Below are 21899 nucleotides of genomic sequence, written 5' to 3' on the forward strand. Positions count from 1 at the left end.
TCTAGTGTCTGCCTCTGCAGTCTCTTGGCAACTGTAAATGAATCTATATTTAAAATTCTAGAGAGGAATTTGTAAGTCCTGAATCTGACTCGAGTTTCAACCTCTTTATCACAGAGTTTTAAATGGGAAAAAATACTGTTACATTTTTAAATAAACCTTGCAAACTTATTTCTCTAATAATTCAACTACAGCTATTAGTTTCAAATTTAGGGCTAATAGGTCATAGTGAAATTCTGGTCTCTTTGTACCTATGAAAAGATATAGACATGAATGACTGTACAAATCTCCCTGACGTGAAGTTTTAGACTAGATACACCATTTTGTACATGCCCAATTCTACTTCCTTCCTTTCCCATCCATTGTTTATAATAGTGATGATTACATGAGGAAGTTACATGGCTTCAGATCTTTCCATTCTCTTCATCTAGGTGAATTTTGACTGCAACTCAACAACAGTTTCACATTCAGATCACTTACATATCAACATTTTGTACTTCATAAACCAAGTGTAATCAGTCCTGATGGGCACTCCCATGGAAAACCTCTCAGCTGAAGGAAACCTGCTTTGGAGATTCTATTCTATCACCTTACCTGGCATCTTTTCTAAAGCCAATGTTTTCAAAAAGTACAAAAAAACCGCTGTATTCAGGTTCCTTCCCCCTCCCCGATGGGAAGCGTGACATCTGGGCTAGTTTTGCTTTTTCAGTCCTCTTCTCTCCCTCCCTCCTTTATTTTCCCTAGACCTACCTGTATCAGCTCTGATAACCTAGTCAAATTGCAGCTCAGGTAATTAAACTCTGTTTAACAAATCCTTCCTCAATTCTAGCTCAAAGCTAAACTGCAATGTCACTGTGAACCATTAAATGCTTCTACTCCTCCCTAGAAATGGATATATATGAGAGGTAGTTGAAGTGACTCTTTTATGTGCAGGTTTTAAAGGATGCAGGATGAAAGCTGCTATATAAATGTAAGACATACTTTTTCATAGTCCAATATCTTAGTGAAAGGTTGTAATTAGTGTAAGCACTGCTTAACATAAATCAGAGCTTTGCATTCAACATTTCAAATGCAACATCTTGACAAGACGTAGATTATTTTATGTCGGACATAAAACGCAGCCTGTAGTAAAACACTGTAATGGTGGTCTGAAGAAGCTTTGAAATCAATAGATGACAAGTTACTGAAATTAGGGAGGCCTGACCTGCTCTGCTAGGAACAGCTAATACATCAGATAGACTTGATTTTATTTGACCTTAAATTTCTTGCAATTGTTTTCTTTCTGGTGAGTTCTAAATTTCTTAAAGGATTCCATTGGTGTTGCTGTTCTGGTTGCTTTTTGAATCTCATTTTGTTGTATACAAGATACGGTGAATGTTTAAACCAGAGAGAAATCCTAGGACAGCAGAATGTTCTTAGCACTGCTGGCTCTTTCAAGCTTATGATTTATTTGCAGTGTAATTCAATTATTAAAAATAGACAGTATTTTTATATCTTTCAATTCTGCTATACACCAAATCACAAAAGCCAGATATTTTCTATTAGTGTTTGATAGCATGTGGTTACTGAGGCCATAAAAAAAAAGGGCACTTAGAGTTTTAGTATAAACTACGATTAATTTTTATTAGGATGATACATTTATATATTATAAACTGACAATTTATTTGTATATTTTTTTTCCTGCAAGTTTAGTAGTTTCCCTTGGTGCAGAATGCAGAATTGTATATGAGATATTTGAGTGTCTAAAACGATGTATGATAAATGAAGTAGCATGCTACTTATACGCTTATCATGTTCTCTGACTAGCAACAGGTTCAGCAAAGGGCACAGCCAGTAAATGAAATTTTCCACCAGGACAATATATCATCACAAGAAATGTATGCGTTGGAAACTTACAAGCTTGCTTGAGATGCGGACAAGGTGTGAAATGGTAAAAAATGAAAAGCAGAAATAGCATATAGTAAATTTCAGATTCAGCTGTATTTCCATATCGGCTGAGCCTGGTGCTTTAACTATTTGAAGTCATGTAGTTTAGAAAATAATAAACATATACACAAATTTAGCTCAGTTTTAATGCTAGGATAAACTTCTTTCATTAGATATCCTATAAGGTTTTTTGAGAAAAGAAAGTGTAAAGCATCTAGTGAGAATATTTTTTTAAATCCCCTTCAGAATCAAAATATAAAGCAACGTCTTTAAATGCATATTTCTTCCTCAGAGTTACAGGTTGAAAATCTGCTCCAGGAAACATTTATCATAACTTTCAACACACTGTGGAGAGCACTAATTAAAAATAATAATAAAAAACCCAGGAAAAAAAAGGAACAGTATCTGTATATTTCCCAGAGGAATTTAGTTTATTTACAAAAACATTTCATAACAAAAATTTCTGGCGTATAACCATGGAATCCTAACACACTATAAATACTCCTGTTTTCTTGCAAAAAGGTACACCAGATACCAAGGGGAAACTTCCTGGCATTCTGGTGGTAGGTGGAATCACAGCCAAAAATACACTGAGAGTGTCTGTTTTTATGGCTACCAGCTGTACAGCCTCACTGAAGAGAGACAAGCATTGGAAAAACCAGTCCAATTCTGGAATTCTATCTGAAAAACGCTTCTGAAACTTCTTGAAAATTAATTGCTACACTGCAAGAAATCTAGCATAACAACATTGCTGTGTCCATGTGTTACGACAGTGGCTATATTCAAACGCTTGAACAATGTTACAAACTGAGTGGCAAATCCTGCTCTTTTCTTACATCCTTACTGGACAAAATACACCTCTGGAGAGATTAGGCTGATTGAGTTTTACTGTGCACGGTAATTTTAAAACCAGCAGCACATACTTTGGGCCATAATAACTTTCTATTGCCTTTTTTTTTAAAGAAAAGTCTCCCTCTCTTCTCTCTCCATCTTGCTTCCAACTAGCAACCCTTCTCCCACATCCCACTCAAAACAGTAGTAAAGTACGTTTACAGTCACACTCAAGCATTTGTTCTGTAAGTGCTCTATTCCTTGCCAATATACATTGTGATGGACACCTTGTTTCAGAATTCTTGCCACCCGATTCCAAAGGTGTTAGTGACAAAGCCTCACAGAGACATGCAAGGAGCAATATTTCTCTAACGAACCAGAAGCAGCCCCTCTCCGGCCACCGACTTATCCTGTTCTCTCTCTAAGCTACACGGCCTTTCCCAACGGCAGTGCTGCTGCAATTGAGCCAAGCATTTTGCCTGAAGAGCAAGAAAGACTCTCTGATGCACCATGCCTCCAGAGAAAATCTGTCTTTACATTCTCATGCTGGCTCTCCCAAGTGCTTCCTTTTTCACCCCATGTGTTTAGACTTTCTGTTTTTCCCCCCACAATGGCAAAATCTTGACCCGACTGAAATCAAAGGAAATTCTGCTATTCCATCAAATGAGATCAAGACTTCTTTTCATGTTTTTGCTTAATTCCAGGCTTTCCTGATTTATGTTCTTTGGCTTCACACTTCACGTTTTTGTGTCTCATCATCTATTTGGATTTACTGTTTGTCTGTTCATCTCAAATCCAGATTTTATTTTTATTTTGTGATTTTCTTTAACCTTCTATCTGTATAACAACTAATCTGGAACCAAAGTTTTCCTGCTTAGACAGACTGCTGTCTTTTGAAGCACAGTGAATCAAAGTCTAAAAGCAAACAAACAAAAGGCAATGAGAGCTCTTTAGGGTTTAAATGGACATAATTCAGCAAAGTTCATGCTCTTTCTAGAACATGAGGCTAGACCCTGTCTAGTCAGAGTCCTCTGGACATTAGCTCTGAATTCCTAATTTCAGCACCAGCAGTCTAAGAACTAACCTTCTGAGTGAAATCAATTAATTTTGCAACTCAGAGGAACATGAGAGCACTCACTGCAAGCCTCCAGTTTGCGTCCTTTGCGCTCTCACACAAGCCTCCCGATCTTCGCTATGTCTCAAACAAAAGACCTACTCTGCTTGGTTGATGTCAAACATCGAGGGTTATGCACTATCTGGTTAACTTTGCCACTGAGCGGGCTCACTCCCAGCACTGACGTGAGGAGACCCCACGGGCTCTGTTAGCATTTTCAGAGTGTTGGTATCTCCTGTGCCAGCTCTTTGTGCCACTGTCCAAGTTCAAACACTCAGGCACTGCTCTGTGGTTCCAAAAGCCAAGCCCTCTTGTCCATTCACAAAGTAGTTTCTTCACTACTGTTTCTCAATTCCTTTCTTACTGTGTATCATGTCCACCTTTTTGGACAACTGGTATATTTCCAGTACCATTTGGTTCGTACTGCCTTGTTGGATGGGTTGCAACTTCCATGAACACTATCTTTCACTCCGTTTCTGTTCTTTCCCCCAAAGTCTTCTTTTACTCAGGATTGTTTTCTTGGTTCATAACATTTTGGTATCCTTTTGTTTAACTTATCAAATTGACATTAGCATCACTGAAACATTCTGTATAAATACAACAAAATATAGATCTCCTTCATGTTCTTCTTGTGCACTTGCCTTTATGGACATAATAAGTACACAAAACAAAGCAAAGCAAAAACATCACAAGCCTATGAGAAATAAGCGCCAGAAAAAAGAAGTTGTTTACAAAATAAATTCTCTACTGAAGACTGTAGAAAACTGAATGAGCTGCCCACACAAGTGCCATGTTTATTTTTGCTTCAAAGTGCTGTTCAGATACTAGGTTTATATTCTAGGTTCTACATTAGAGCAACATTTAAGCACTAATTTTTCCAATTCTTCGAAACTTCCATAGACTTTTCTACCTAACTGAAGATGGCTAGGACCTCTGAAAACTAGCAGCTCGACAGCTCAGACCAGGACAGCTCACACTGGCCTTAAGGAGCTCTGTTGTCCATCTGGAGGGCCATGGGAAACCATCAGAAGCAGCAAATGCAGTTAAGAGAAGCTCCATCTTTGTGATCTCTTCCAACTCCCTGAAGACAATATGAGGAATCATCAACTAGTAGAACAAGTAACCTGGATTTATGATACTACAATATTAACTTGTTGTTTGTATGTTTAAATATAAAAAGGCTCCAACATGGGGCAGCACTGAGAGTTTTACCATTCCACCTGATCAAAGGCCATGGACTAATATTCCAAAGCATATTAATAATTCTTTCCTTCACAGACTGCAAGACCAAGAAAAATACAGCTCTCCTTACATTTTCTTTTGTGCTTGGTGAACATAATCTTGATTTTACTGGAATTCTTCTGTTGCCATTTTTGACACCAGTCAACTATTGATTTTCATGATATAAGATTATCCCTGATATTCACCCTTAGAAGACAGCCTGATTATATGTCATGAATTTATGGATATTACAGGATTCATAGACTTATTTACTGGGGAGTCGGAGGGATGAAAGAGAGACAGAGAACAAATAGTCAAAGGAAGTAGACCCACTGTCCTACATAAAATAAACTTCCCAGCCTTTAAAAGCCTACAAAAATTAAATGATGTCAATAAAGATTTGGTAGCGTTTTAAATTAACTCCAGTAGAAATAGAGTCCACTTAACTAGGGTTAGGAAGAAAGACAATAGAAAAAATTGGCTTTTGTGGTTCATTTAAAGCACAGCCTCAAAAAGTAGAATCTGCTGATTGCAAGTGCTACTAGTCTGAGGTTACATGAACTTCATATTAACTTTACAAATCAGGAACTTTATGAAGAAATGGATCTCTTCATTAGAAAATCCCCAACTACTTTGTGGTCTGTGGAGACGTTATCTGATCGTTCAGTGATGTACTTGTGGTTTGTAAAAACGGGGACCCTAAAGATCATCAGAGCCAAAGTCTCTTCCCTGGGGCCTTCTAACTCTGCTGACACTTACTGAAAATCTACCAGCAATACACTCTCCAGACAGCAATCATTAACTCATTCAAAGTCACAGGCGCAAGGGTCTGGGGTTAGCAACTATTAATTAGTGTAATTATTCCCAGGATGACAATTACCAGCTGCAGGATCCACTTAACATCTATTCTCAAATCTTGTCTTTCTGCAGTGCTAATGTTTCTAATAGGTTCATTTACCACCATTTACTGATTACATTCACTATGGTATATTGTTTCGGATGGACAGGACGGAAAGCCAATACCTAATATTGACCTTTACAGTATCCTGTGATTAGAAAGTCTGCTCCTGCCATCATTAGCTGCATCATTCTATTGAAAGACATATATACTGTTTGTGATAGATTTGTGATATTTCTCCTCTTTCAAATATGCTTACAAAATTAATTTCCTGGAGAAATAACATAATGTGTTTCAAACTCTCTTCTTCAATAACGCACTCAGTCAAACTAATACATTGCATATACTTGCTGTACAATTTGATGTTTAAGACTATTTCAGCCAACGGTGACAGGCAGATGGTATAATTTTAAACCCGATTCTCCAGTCTTCATTAGAAAAAAAGCAACAATTAGAACGGGTACAAACCTACAGTCTGTTTCCTTAGCAGCATCCAAATTCTGCATGGTGCTGAGGCATGTTGAAACCCTATGTAGTTCAAAGAAACTAGAATGCTTTGCATGCATTGAAGTCAGATCTATATACTTCCTAACGGAACAGAGAAAAAGAAACAGCATAAATGTAGTTTCACCTGCTTCGGTAATCTAACGCATCTCTCCGGTGAGCAGGGGGATAAGATGTCCACAATAAACAAGACTTTCATGGGACACAGAGCTAATTCATTTAATAACAGAAGGAAGCAAGCCTTTGATGGGAAGATTTTTCTATAGATTTTTAAAATTGGAGGTATTTTAAATCCATGACAGGAATTATTTTGCCAAATGCTTTAATAGATCCTACTGATTCCAAAGAATATTAATCTTCTGCCAAATCAGAGCCTTACATTTCAAAGTACATAAACTATGATAAATCAGAAGTTGCCATACATGGAGACTACAGAAGGAGGAAGATTATCTGTCAGAAGGTAGCACAAGAGTTCCTCTTTCCAACACCAGTAAATTCTGGATTACTGAAATAGGAGAAGGATTTTCCAGTACAAAAGCAGGAGAAGAGTGCAGGGAGTATGGCATCATGTTATTCTGACATGTTTCTATTTCTTCATTCTTCAAGGAGCTGACAGCAAGAGCAATCAGGGATGTCATACACTGAATATCAGAGTTCAAAAGGGACAGAGGAACAGAAATATGGCAGTATGTTTTCTGGAAAAGCTTTAATTCTTTACTCTTACTATGCTGATGAGTCATAAATCAAAAGAACACATTTTTAAAATTGTGTTAATAAACTATGTTTTAGAGTGGTAACATCCTCTTTTAGCATATATTTTGAAGGATCTCATGGACTGTGCCTCAACTATGCAGGAGTAAGTGGAAGCAGCAGTGTTGCTTTTAAATGTGCTGCTAGATTGTATTTGTGAGCATTTGATGTTCTTCTTTAATAACCTCAAGTAAAAGGCTGAATGAATTCAACAACAGTAGCTGAAAAAAGTGCAATGAGTCATATTATAGGAAAATGGAGAAAAGGATACAGGACTCTCCACTGAACACAATCCTATATTGTAGGCAATCTGTGATAACACCCTTTTCATTTCAGTTCAGTCCCATAAAATTACCACTAACATTACAACTCATGCAGAACACAGATAAATGTAAAAATGTCACAGAATTCTTCCAGATGGGACTTTTAGTTCCACTAGATCACCATCTACTTTTTTACTTGTCTAATATTTCATTACAACCTTCCATAAGTTAATTTTCTTTCCACTGACCATGTAAATCACAAATCAATTTTCATTTAAAATGCCTGACTACAGATTGCTCCTGAAAGCTCAAAGCATATGCTTCAGTGAGCTCTCCAACATTCTTAATGCACATTAGAAAAATGTTGTGGTTTTTTAAAAATCTTTTTAAAGGAATTAATTTTACATTAAAGTCTGGCATGAGACCCAAGTAGTGGTACTCCTCCCTTTCCTCTCCTCTCCCCACCTCTAAAAAGCAGGTACATTTTGGAAATATAACCATATGTCGAGCTAAAAGTCTTTCATGTCAACGACATTTGTTCTTAAACCAGAAATTCAGGCAAAAATACAAACTGCTTTAGATTTGCAGAAAGCAGGCGTGATTACTTAATCCCAAACCCCTACTACAATCATGTACTTCTCTAGGGGAAAGAAGATAGAGGAAGAGAAGGAGGAAAACCATTCACGGTTCAGCCATTGCCTGTACTTTATTTGAACCATTCTTTTTCTCATATTCTAACAGAGCCTTTGTTTGGGCTAAAATGTATGACCCAATATTCCTAACTTTACTCACAGAAGCAGCCACCCTAAACCCAATGGGATATGCCTGTGAGACAAGCAGGATCCAGCCTTTAAAACAATCTATAAGAAATGTTTTATAGGAATGCCCAAAAAAATATCCTGAAACAGTATTGTCTGAAATGTTACTTTCTAAAGTTGATTTAAACATAGTACTCTCCCTCTACAAACTTGCAAACATACATTTGGCAGACTGGACTTGGCAAATCTAGTTTCCATGGCTGGTTTTGCTACCGTCCTGCTGAGAAACACGGAGCAGTTACTTCGCTACTCTGTGCCTCAGTTTCCACATTATGAAACAGTGGATCATTAAAGCGACCCTTTTCACGTTAAACGAGATTATTTAAATTCCTGAGCTGACATATGCATTAGAATTTGCTGAATCAGTAAGAGGCAGGAGTGATCACTTAGTCATTTAACTCTTCTTATAGGTAGACTACGTTTCCTCACACCAAGAATTTCCGTGCCGTTTAATCTCAGAATGTTTTCACATGTTTTTGTTACCTGAGAACCTCAGCACCAAACCTTGAAGTACAAATACTCCAAAAGAGCAACTTGGTGTGGTGGGAGAAGGAAGGGTTGTATCTTCTCTTGAAACCTGAGGGAATTATAACCCCTTCTAATGGTATGACCCCACATCACTGAAGTCTAACAAATTAAGTGCAAGGGAAGAGAGAAGCATGGGTCCTCCAAGTCTCCTTCTTGATCTGAATCCACATGCAAGACTTCCCTCCACTTTCTTTTCCTCTGCTTACCTGGCACATTCATATTTACCATGTCTCCCTCCACCTTTGGGATTGTCCTTCCATCTCTGAAGTTCATTTCTGTGCTGTTTTGCACCACTCTATCACAGCTCTCAGCAAGACAGTACAGCTTTGAATCCCAACTTCTTGAAGCACTCTGACATTGGGATTCTAGCTTGGGGGTGATGGAGAGGGTGTCAGTTTAAATAAGGCTGAGTGCTCATGACAATTGAAAGTAGTTCTGCGTTAAGTGGGGCTCTTTCTCATAATGCAATGTGTCAGTGCTGACCACTGAAACGGGGGAAGGGAGAGGCTCTTGAGCAGTCTCTGTAAATAGGGTCTTGCCAAACCATTTGCAGGTTATAGTCAGCCAAACCTTGAGGGTCTTCGCGCAGGGTTTTTTAAAACCCAAACTCCCAAATGTCAACGGGGCCTCAAGCATCACATCTAATGCGAATCTGCCTCACGAAAACTGAGAGCTGAGGGCCTCCGGATTTGGCTCTGTGCTGGCATATCACAATCACCACTTAGAGCTGACCACTTACTTGTAACAACGATGCGGAATTACTTCAGATACAAGGAGGTGTGGGGAAAAATGTTTACTTTGCTTCCTGATTTAGAGAAAACCCATCATCTAAGAAGGAAGCTATTCACAACAGTGGAGTCTCCAAAAACACGTCTATTAATAGTCACTGGAATCTTTATGGAGTAGGGGTTACTATGAAGACAACCTGTCTGGTCCTCTAACAAGACTTTTAAAGGTAACTACTTTAACAAGATAAATAAGTAGTTGGTTGGGTTATCTGACCAATCAGTAAAAGGTCCACAAAAATATTCCATGTGGGAAATGTCAGTTGATTCAACTGAATGGCTAGCTTACTTTTTTTTTTTTCTCTTTTCCATTTGTGTGGCCACCTAAGGGCCAGGAGGCTGTGCTTTTCGGGGTTTACCTCACTTGCCTTTTTACTTTTCCCCTCATATTTCTTTTAGTGGCTTTTTGTTCCATCAGTGACGGATTGGCAAATGCCTCCAACGATCAAGAGGCGAGCAACCAAAGAGGAACCTCAATTCCAGTGGCCAGAAAGCACGCTAGACACTTGAGTGTCATTCCATTAACTAGATCCTCTACCTCTTTACATTACTTTGTGAAATTCTTCTCAGGAAGGATTTCTATTCCACAGCCTACTGGCTAGAGGCTTGTGGATGAGGGAGCTAGCTGAAGCTCATAGGCACAGCAGAAGTAGATGCACATGCTTGTAGGTACAAGCTGGGATGTGAAAAAGAAAATATCTGAAGGCATATTAGAAAGAAAGGAAAGCAAAGTATTCTTCATGAAAACCATGCAATCTCCTGAGAGTCTTTTCAACCATCCACGTTTTCATGTAATTCTGAGTACTTCTTGATGAGGGGACTAACATCTGTACAGAAAACATGATGCCTGGGAAGCCCGTCTTTCCACTGTGAATCACACACTAGCAGATACAGATCAGAACTCCAGATTTAGATGTCTATATGCCCATTTCAATGCCTACTGATAGATTTATGTACACACAATATTCAGACATTCCTTTTTCAGCATTTCATCTACAATTACTGAACAGAATATTACAGCTGCTGGTGGCTAAAATCAGAGCTGCCAAATTAAATTTAACTCTGCAGGTGCTGATGGCAGAGAGTTTTTTATTACGTAAGCCGTACAACCCTGCAAGCTGGGCACGCGGTGCTCTAACAGAAGCCTCTACCTAAATAAGATTGCTGTGAATCATCAGCAACGTAGGATTTGTTTTCATTGCATGTACACCAGTCACCAATTACTTCTTCCTGAAGCACTTAACACAGGTTTAGGGCTATGTCAACATTAGCAAGCGATTTGCAGCAGTATGAGAGGCTCACTAGATGGAGGCAGTTGGTTCTGAGTCCCTTTCTTTCCCTTGCAGTTGAGGGTTTTTACTTTGGACTGTATTTACTCTGGTTTCTTGCACTGAAGGTATGGTTTTGAAGCTGTCCAAAGGGCCAGTCATTGGTTTGGGCCTTTGTGTCTCCACTTGGTTCTGAAATGTAGTTGGCATGCTCCTGGAGTGGAGCTTCTAGTTTTATTTCCTCCAAAAGAAATCTGGTCTACGCACATCAAACTAACATGAGGCAAACGGTGAAAACGGGGGGATTTGTTTTGAGTCTACTCTAATTGTCTAAACCAAAATACTAGACGTAGCCTGCTATACAGTAAGATTTATTTTACCAACAATGGCTTACCTCCTGCCTTCCTACACCACTTCAACAAAAACTTTTCCCTTAATGGTATTAATAAGTTTAGGTTTCTCAGTCCTGGTTTCTAGACTCCACCACGCCGTTTATGAAATGATCAGATCAGGAGACAAAGAGAATGCAAGTAGAATGTGACTGTGTACAAATTGCTCTGTATTGGAAATCTCATCCCATTCTGTTATTTACTTTTCCCCTAGATAATTATATTTGTATAGGTATAGGTATAGATATAGATTAGATGTTACATTACAAAGCCACAAAGGTTCCTGATCTTGTTAACATGATGGTTGTCATAGTTTGTTTTGTTTTGCATGAGCAAGAGCTCATTACTGAGAACCCTTGTCATTCACATCGACTTGTGTCTTCTTAATGGAGCATTTCTGAAACGAATGGCAGGACATACACATTTCAATTCAAACTGTACCTTGGAGTCTGATCCTGCTGAAGTCAATGGGGTTTCAGGACAAAGGAAGCTTTATAGCTTGTATTTTCACAGGCACACCCTCGTCTCTTGTTCAATGTGCTTTTAAGAAAGACCAACAGTGATTTTCAAATCATTTTGCTTTCGGGCATTATTTCAGCTGGTCTATTTGGCTACCTTCTGTACTAGGTTACTTGCACACTTACACTCTCCTAGGCTGAAAAGGTGGTACAGTTCTTTGTATTCTCTGCAGTGCAGTAGGATGCCATGATGCAAATACACAAGCCTTACCCTGTCTCGGTTAGCCAGAATGGGTACAGTTTGCTGTGCGCAAGAGGTGAAGTAAAAACAAGTCTCACTGCTGGGGAGGGTAATAGCAGCACTGCTTTTGCATCAATCCCCTGCCAGGCAATCCACAGTCTGACACTGATGGTTGCTCTGGAGGGAGTCACCCTCCAAGCTAGAGGTAAGATGCCAGATAAGCAGTAGCCTGTAAAAAGGGATTAAAAGAAGAGAGAAAACCAGGGGGAAAGATTAAGATAATTTACCCTTGTATATTGTATCCATCATAAATCCTATTGTCAGTATCTATTGTTCAAGTACCTGACAAACTTCTGTTTCTATCCCCTCCATAAAAGCCTCCATCATATGGAAAGTTGCGTACCTTTCATGGTTTTATAATAAACTGGAAGTGAGTAACAGTACGATATCAAAGGAAATAAAACTCCAGTTGCTATTGCTGCTGGGGTTGCCTTCTGAATGTGGCTTATACAATATTTCATCTGTGCTGACACCTTTCACTCTCAATTATTTGGCTGCTGTCAAAACAAATCAATCATATTATAGCACTGTGTCTTCATGTTACCATTCCACTGCAAGTTAGCTGCATTAGCTTTGAAATATATGGAAGTATAAAATTTATCTCTATTATTTATTTAATACAGCTTTCTCCCTTGTGAGTTATCTCACAAACATAGCAAACTCAAATTATCTGATGTCAAACATTGAATATATATAAATACCACTACGAAATTTTAAAATAATGGCACTCATGGGAAAATAAATGCATAAAGATATAGTTGATAAGTCTTACACTTACAACCAACGGTATTCTTCTGACAAACGAAACAAATAGTATATGTTTTTAATTTTGGTTGCAACTGGCCAAGGTGCTCTTATTAGATAAATGTAATTTCATAACACATAACTTTGAACTACCACTCCTGCTGAAGCAGAGTAAAACAAAGATTTAAAGAACTGATTTTGTAACCAGTAAAATGAAGGGGGGGGAAGCTAGGACTGAATATTTTTTTAAATATCCTACCGTGCTGGAAGGGGAACATGGTCTTCCTTCACAGTTCATAAGCAGTGATTTGGGAAAAGAAAAGCAAAATCTCAAAGAGAGAATCAGAAAGTGATTGCTCTTTTCAGATTGCTAGACTTACAGTTTTCAGAGAACATGTACGAAATTTGTTCTTGAGAGGTTTTTATCCTTTTAAAAAGAAACAAAATAAAAGAAACAACTGTCAGGTTGCCAATAAGTGAATTTCCTGAAAACGTACTACTATCATTTCCTTGCTCTTTAGGCCGGATTCGTGTCCTGTATCTTCTAAAATACTGAAGCCAAACATACTGGAAAAATTACAACAGGTTTATCACTTCCAGATGTTTACTTCTTCCTCATTACTGCTGATGTAATGAGAAATCAGCTGCACAGTACAAAATACATTCAGGAATATTTGGGTTGTGAATAACTTTTAAAAGAAAAACAAGCTGAAATATAAAGGGTGGACTGAAACAAACTGCACTGGATGAGAAAAGGGACAAGAGATGGAAATGGGATTTGAGAAACAAAGATATCTAAGGATAGATGATGTAAATCCAAACCCTAAGCATTGACTTGAATAGAATTAATCATGGACGTACGATGAGAAACTTGTCTTTATGCTGAAGATTTCTTTTTAACATTGCATAATTTATCATAAAAAAACACAACTAAGTGAAAGAATAGTCTGTAAGATATGTCAAATCTACAGTTAAGTTTAAAAGCAATACTCATGTTAAAATACATAAGCAAAAAATCCTATAGCAGGCAATAGATTAAGAATCCACATTTGGTTGGATCTTGCAAACCTTGGTGGAAACTTCCAGTCCTTCTATGAGCTGGAAAAGGTCACTCTAGGTCCCAAGCAAGGAAAATTCACCTTATTGCAGCTACTGAAAAAGAGACTAATCTCTTTTAGGTCTAAGGACCAGGACAAAAGTTAAGAATTTAGGACATTTAGCAAATATCCAGCTGTGTCCGCGAAGCTCAAGGCATCCAACAGTAGTGATTTAAGCCACTTTGTAGGAAAGCATAGAGCTAACCATCTGCACATTCATTTCCAGGTGGGAAGAGAGCTGCAGAAAACACGTGTGAAATGTCTGCCATCACATGGGACGTCTGAGGCAGAGCACAGAGCAGGACACAGGTCTCAGCTCTGTTCTCTCTGCTACATCTGTCAGAGCAATAGCTAGTAAAGACAAAACTTTCAAGGAATGAAAGCAGCTTCAGGGATCAGTAGCCAAATGAGACCGAGGCCTGAAGATCTCCACGAGTACAGAATTCTACCCAAAGGACATGAAATCACGTAGAGGTCTGGGGATGAGAAAACCCAAGTAGTTTCACTTTCATAGCTGTGGATGTCACCAGACAGGTCCTGTTCCCATTTCTACAGCTATCTTAGTGGCAGACAGATTTTTTTTTTTTTCCTCAAAAAAAGGAAAAAGATGCTGTAAAACGTTTCAAGATGCATAAACTTTATGACTTTCTTATTAAAATCTTAAGACATCTTCAGAACTTTCCATGACAATTACAAAAAAGAAAAAGGAAAAAGAGGTTTCCAAAAAAAGAGGAGGTGTGTGCTTCTGTGGTACAGAAGCCACATAGACTTTAAAGAAATTTCATTAAAAAAATTGGCTCCCAGGTGGTTAACTTGTTTGTTCCATGCATTAAAAATTCACACTATTAAAAATACCCGTAAACCCAGTTGGTCAATAAAGACTTTGTTGTTTTTATGAGTCCCTAAATATATATGTCCTTGATTAGAATCTCACTGGTCCAACAGGAACACAAGTTTGTATCCAGGGAGTTTTTAAAACATGAATCATAGGGATTTTATTAATACAAACACCATGGAAAAACAAAGGAAATTAAACCACAAAGACTATAAATGTCTGACTTAAATCCACTAAGGCACGGAAATTAAGAGTGAAGGCTGCAAATCCATCCTGGTAATCCTTCTATAACTCACGCTATTGCAGTAAGGAGTCTTGGATCAGCACGAGTCATACATGCATAGACCATATAGATGTAACTATCTATGTGCATGCGATCTACCAGTGCATGTAACATGCATGTGACAATGTGGAGGTGAGGAGCAAAGCGAAAAACACTAGCTAGGATTTGCACTTGCATTTGAAATTTCTTGGCTTTTGTAAGATTACTCTAAGTTAAGCGCTTAACATTATTGGAATGAGTTTTCTCTACGTTAATTTAAATTGTCACGGTCTAAATTCAAGAAGAAGATTAAAGACTCCTGGAAACAGGTGCAAAGATATACTTTAAAAGCAGCATTAAAATGCATCCATGTTCTGGTTGACAGAAATTTCATTTATAATCCTGCACACAGAATATTCCTGCCAGGAGCAGTATCTTTCTGAGTCAGGGCTGAATTAAGGGGCACATTCCCAGAAATGCCCAGGTCTTACGTACCAGTCACGCCACAACTCCTAGCCTAGTGATCACGTATACTAGAGGGTACTTAAACAACAAGTTTTTGGTGGAAGCTTTGGAGAGGAGCAGACTACTTCTGTCTTTCCCATCTGCTTCTTGGCATACAAGTCTGGAAACTTAGACTCTGCCAAAAATTGGCCTGCAGAGTTTAAGTAGGTGTGAACACTTTGATTTCAGAGTTAATTTGGTCTACATCACATCATTACTCCTCACTGATGTCGTTCCATAACCACCAGTAGTGAAAAAATAGGCATGTCTGGGGTCTATTTTGGGTGGAAGTCAACAACAAAGCACACAAGCATTAAGACTACCGCATTTTAATGTCTCTGATGGTAGGTCTTTAACTTATGGGGCAGAAAATCCAAACAACAAATAGCTAACACACTGGGAGTGATCAATAAACAACTAGTAACTAATAAAGCCCTGAACCTTTCACATTCCCTCTGTGAAGGCAGCAATTTGGCTCTGAACAAGATGAGCAATTAACATGGGGCCACAGTATTCCCGCAGGAAAAGCCTTGTATGGTGCAGAAAAAAACAAACAAATAAGAAAACCCAGCCCAGTAAGGTTACTTCTGTACTACACCTTCAGAAAAGCAGGTTTTGCCCTTTCTCCCAAAAGCAAATGTTAGGCCTCCCAAGCAGTATGTTTCCTGGGAGACCAGATGGAGACACAAAACCTTCTACCTGCCCCATCTTTAGCAATCTCTGCATATTACATTGCCTTACAACACAGTGGGGATGGGATACAGCTGTTAGCCTGAGGAAACCTGCTGCAGTGGCTGCTAATCCATAGGTGCTTCCTGCATGCCACACAGTGTGCTTAAGGATGCACGAATTTCTCCGGTTTCTTTCCATGTACTAAGGTAGGGAGGTTAGTCGTAGAGGCTGGCTAACCCCTTTGGTGTGTGAGCCCTTCGCAGTGCCCGCGTTACGTGCGGCATTTACACAGTGATGGGGGAGGTATATTTGGTATAAGGGTCTCACAGAAATTGCTAGTGAGTGCAGCTCCTTTCTCAGTTCTTGTCATTCTTGTTCTGGTTATGTTACTACACCGCAGTAGTACCTGGGAATAAACTATTCCTCTAAGTGAAACATCATTTTGATTATTACTGACATTGGTGCTCATTAAAATACATAAGTGAAACACTGCCTTTCTGTAGGCTCTGAAAGCTATTTCATGTTACTTGAAGGGGAATACAAATGAATAGGGACTGCATCACTTTAGGTAAAAAGGGAAAATGTTCTAAAATACTGGAATTTGGACTCTAGATCAGCAAGCAGTTGAAGTTTATAGTTTACTTTTCTGTCTCTTTTTTGTTTTTCATCTCTCCGATTTCTGATTTGTACATGGGGGAATGCAGAGAGAGCACGTTTACTTTATCTGTTGCACAATTAATGATACAAATCTCTGTTCAGATGAAACAAGATCTAATAAGTGTAAACAACACTTTTTATTCCTTTTTATTAGCATTGTCTTTATCCAACATTAATTCTGACTGATCTCCATGTAAAAAAAAAGCCTTTAAAATTTTTTTAACCATCATCTAGGTCTATTGTTATCCCTATCAGTGCATTTTAATGGCTGTCTCCTAGCTCTCAAGACGTTTAATACATTTCCCCTTCCATTGTATTGCAGCTAAAATATGCCCTGCCGCTGTTTAAATAATGTAATTTAATGATTTCACATTTTTAGCCATGCAAAACTTCCTTTCAGCACTGAAGCCTTTCACTAATGAGTTGGGGAGATAGTTTGTTCTCATTTCTTTCAGAACCCAAGATGGAGAAACTCTTGCTTGGGAATAAATTACTGACATCCACTTTAGAAACAGTACAATGCGTAGTGGAAATAAAATACATGAAGTTTCAGTGCCATAAGGCTAGAATCTCCAACTTGTTGATTTCTTTCAAGGTTCAAGTGCTATTCAAGCTCTGTATCGGTGGATATATCCAAAATACTGTTGTGCCATTGCTGTGTGATGTCATATATATTTGGGCCAACCCTTTGCAAAGAGACCACCAAATTGTTATTCATGGTGTCCGAGCGGCTAGTAGTGAGCTGGTAGGCAACGCGGTGCTAGTTTCTTCCCATTTTGAATATGTATTCTATACTAAAAGGATAGCTAAAATACATTAACTTTTTAGCTAAAATTGCTTTGGCTGTCATGGAAAAGTGAATAAAATGAGAGGACAGCCTTCAGCAACTCCTCAGCACTGGAATACTTTCCCATTTCTCAGTGATTTCAACATGAAATCAACTGGGTTAAAAATTACATTAAGAAAACAAGACAGAACAAACTCAGTCGCCAAAATAGGTATCTTTTTGTTCAGATAATCAGAAATATTACATTGAGACATAAAAATCAGATGGGCTTAAGGAGAGAATGTCTTTCCATGAATATCAGCTCCCAGGCATTACTGAGATTAAGCAACTACTAGTCCCTTGGAGAGACTCTTGAGAGGGATAACTAAAATAATAAAAAAAGAACACACGCTCCCCAAAGCCTAGAGAAGTCTGACCTGGCAAAAGAGATGCAGAAGCTGAAACTGTTCAGTCCAGAGAAAAGTTTCCCAAAGATGGAAAGCTGAATATTGATGAACACCAGTTTGGACGATAAGCGGAAAACTGGCAGAATGTTTTCTGCATTAAGTTATTAAGGACAGACCAAGAAGCAAAGGACTAATAGCAACAGATGGGTGTAGGGTACCTACAGTGTCTTGTAGGGTACCTGCCTCGCTTTCACCCTTCTCACAACCTCACCATTGCTGTTGCGACCTCCAAAATTTTTGCTGGTTTGGAAAGCACCGCTGTGTACCAGCTGTCATTCTAAGAAACGGTGAGGGGTAAAGAGGTGTGTAAATTTCTTGGGACAACAGCTTTCTTGGATGGTTTTTAAACTGTTATCTTCAGTGCTTTTTTTGGATTACAGTAAAAAGTTATGGTTGTTAATTTTATTGTTTTCTTCAAAGAACTGCCAGTGGAAAGCCAAAGTTCCGTAGATGAATCTGCATTATGTTCAGGGATTTCTGTTTACTCTAAAGCAGATGGCTCTATTCTGCCACCAACCCTCTGGCATCTCAGTAAATTGTATTCTTTGCATATTCCTTGTGCATATGATATTTGCCTAATAGGAGCCAGGGAAAACATATTCTTTTAAGTTTCACAGCAAGAATTTACACATTCACCTTCCTTCCTTCTGTTCACACACGTTAGACTTATTTGCTCAGGGAACAGATATGGTACAGCAGGCTGTATGGCAAATTAGATATAGTGTAATGAACAAAAATAATCAAGTATGCATCAAGAAAAGTAGGTTTGAAAGAGGCTCAGTCTAAATCTCTTCACTTACAGCAACAAAATTCCTATTGACTTACTGGTGGATCAGGACCATATAGAAAGTGAACAAGGTAATAGGTAATAGTAAATAAGTAATGTCACTGACTAAGTTATAGTATGAGTAATTTCCATGTCATTAATCACTCCATTTTACCAATGTCAAATTTTTAAAGAAACTCTTGTTTTCTCATTTTAAATACTTAATATTTTTCCTCTATAATTCCTATCACTAAATACTCTTTTCTCTTTCCATGAGCACAGGTTTTCATTGTTTTATCCAGTTACCCAGTCTCATACTTATCACCATGAACCAGACCTGAAAGTCCCTGAGAAGAAAATCAGTTAAACATGTATGTGGATTACTCAATGTGGTTTGATTACTCCCTTGATCAATGTTTTGGATGAATTCAAGTATTCTGTTAGATGAGGACTTTTCTGAATTCAGGCACTATTCATAAAGTCTTCAGGGGGTCTTTTGAGTTACCTAGCTGGGACAGTTTGTGATGAAGAGATTTCATAGAATGGTTAGGGCTGGAAGGGACCTTCAAAGGTCATCTAGTCCAAAGAAGTTTAGAAGTTTAGATATTTAGAAGTTTACTGATGAGAGAAGGAAAAGAAGACAGGAGAAGACCCAGCTCACAGAAGCTGCAGACATCTACGCTTGACTGCACTGGAAATTCAGGGACAGAAGGCATGACAACAGCAGGAGTAATAAGACACATTAAAAAATGGCATGAAAACATGTCCCCTACTCGTCCAGGTTGACCACGTCACAGCGCAGTTTGAGAGGTGGAAGCTGATGAATATGGTCCGACTTTTCCCCAAAGGGCAGGAATTACCAAAACTGTGTTGAACTGGCGTCTACGAATATACCTATGAAAGTGCTGGCTACAAACACCCATTCTATGATTATCTTTCAAATAACCACAAAAAACAGGGACCAGAAGACCATCAGGTTCAATGGAACTGATGATACCACACAGCTAAAGATGTTCTTGAAACACAGCACTCTCACCTGACTCCTACCTTCATTCACGCATGCACTGGGTAGTGGGCTATAGAAGCCACAGAAGCTTACAACTGTAATTCAGGGATCTTAAGAGCTATCTTGACCAAGTTACTTCATTTCCTTGTGTATTAGTCTCACTTCCAAATAATGAGGGCAGTGTATTTGCTTAGAAGTTGGTGAGGGAAGGGTAGAGAAGACAATAAACAGGAAAGCAACTAAGTGAATTGGTGGGTTCTGTTCCTTTCAACTACTTTATGGAAGGTGTGATTGTGTCCATAGACAGGGAATGGTACCTGATGCTCCAGCAAGTCCCTATTTAATCCCACGCTTCTACCTACCAGTAAAGATTATAGAGGAAACCTTTTCATCTGGTAAGGTCACTGCTTGCAAAATTTATTTGGCAGCAGAGTTACACCTTTTAGACAGCAATTAGACACCCATGGCTAAACTAAAGAGCAAAGGTTGCCTGGCTTAATCCCTACCCTCCAGCTTTGCAACACGGGGTGAATAAATGACGTAAGAACTGCACGAGCTTATGTTTATTTATAATACTACATACCCAGCAACTATAACCTGGAGCGCTCCAGAGTGGAAGTATACAGTTTTATAATGCCTGTTTCTTCATTAAGATTTCATCATCCACCTACACTAAAAAGCCACTTCCCCTTCACTTTGTTATATCTGCTTTTACCCGCTCCTGTTCCCACATTATTTTTTTAATCTCCAGTTCCCTACTTTACATGCACTCTCAAATTTTAAACAAGCAAAATTTGTGCATTAGTGTGTCCTTTTCATCTATGATTTATGAATGACAGGTTCTTCGGTGCAGCTTAATGGTATAAGAAAGACATTATTTTAAACATTAAAGTGAAAACCATTTACAACTATGATGAGAGGTCTGTTGACATTAAACTTTAAAACATGCACAAGGTAAAGGCAAGTAGCTGCTCCAACAGGTGAGAGTACTATGCATGTGGTTTGTAAGGGAGTTTGTTCAACACATGAGCTGTCTCTTCCTTTTCTCTGTTTCACAACCTGTAGGATTTGGTGCTTCAAACAATTCATCTGGTAATCAGCAGCCACCAGAGTTTAATAACTAACAAGTACTTAGGGCGCAACGCAGAGCATTCATTTTAAAAAAATTACCATTCCATCCGAGGAAAACTCCTCCTACCACTTACATAAGTAAGAAAATAATAAACACATTGAAAGAGCTAAAGTTTTATTTTGATACTTCCTGCTCACACTTTTATCACTTTCGCAGAGACAATCACTTCCTTACCATCCTCTTCCATTAAAACTCTACAAAATTCGGTTGTAAGATACTGGCTAATACTTATCTTGCTATACTTGGCTCAGTTCTGTTCAGCAGCAACTGCTTTCTGAGAAGCAATCAAGATAATTAGGAGTAGTAAATAAATACATCTGTATTTTATATCATGAGTTTGGATTGAGTATTGTTTCCAACAGACACATTGATCGAACAGCAGAGAATACTAGGGAAGAACAGGAATCTTGTAAAACTGCTTTTCAGCCTGATTTTAGACCACAGGGAGAATGCAGCAGGTATCTTAGAGTAGAACTGTTGCAAATATGGGACAGATCTGACAACGGGGGAGGACACAGAGAGATGAACTTTCTGCTTGAGACTTTGGAGTCACGTCATTCCCTCAACAGATTGGATGGTGATGGCAGAACTTTATTGACAAAGCAGACCTCCCACAGCAAGAACAAGAACACGTATCTGAGGCACTGACGGCAGGTGAGAAAACTCTGATTTTATAGTAAAATGGTTTTTAAAAAGTGATTTTCATGCAATACTGTATTTTCAGTTGCCCCTATTCATTCAGCTACCCGAATCAGCAATGGTGAAACAGAATGCTTGTCTTCATGCTGCCATTTGCAATTTTGAAGTGAACTGTGAGTAGGGAACATTGATCACTGATGACAGAAAAGCCTAATGAATCATTCAAGCACTTTACATTACTGACCCATGGAATCTAAGACCCAATCTCTGATTTGTTTTTATAGAAATACAAATATCCCTT

At 38.5% G+C, this 21899-nt stretch overlaps 1 protein-coding gene across 2 annotated transcripts in view; it reads right to left on the bottom strand.

Moving 5' to 3' along the window:
- POU6F2 (POU class 6 homeobox 2) overlaps positions 1–21899 on the bottom strand; it is a 317937-nt gene that overhangs the window by 159617 nt on the left and 136421 nt on the right. The gene's annotated exons all lie outside the window — the stretch shown is intronic.

Source organism: Tauraco erythrolophus, chromosome 7, assembly GCF_009769465.1.
Source record: "Tauraco erythrolophus isolate bTauEry1 chromosome 7, bTauEry1.pri, whole genome shotgun sequence".
NCBI lineage: Eukaryota > Metazoa > Chordata > Aves > Musophagiformes > Musophagidae > Tauraco > Tauraco erythrolophus.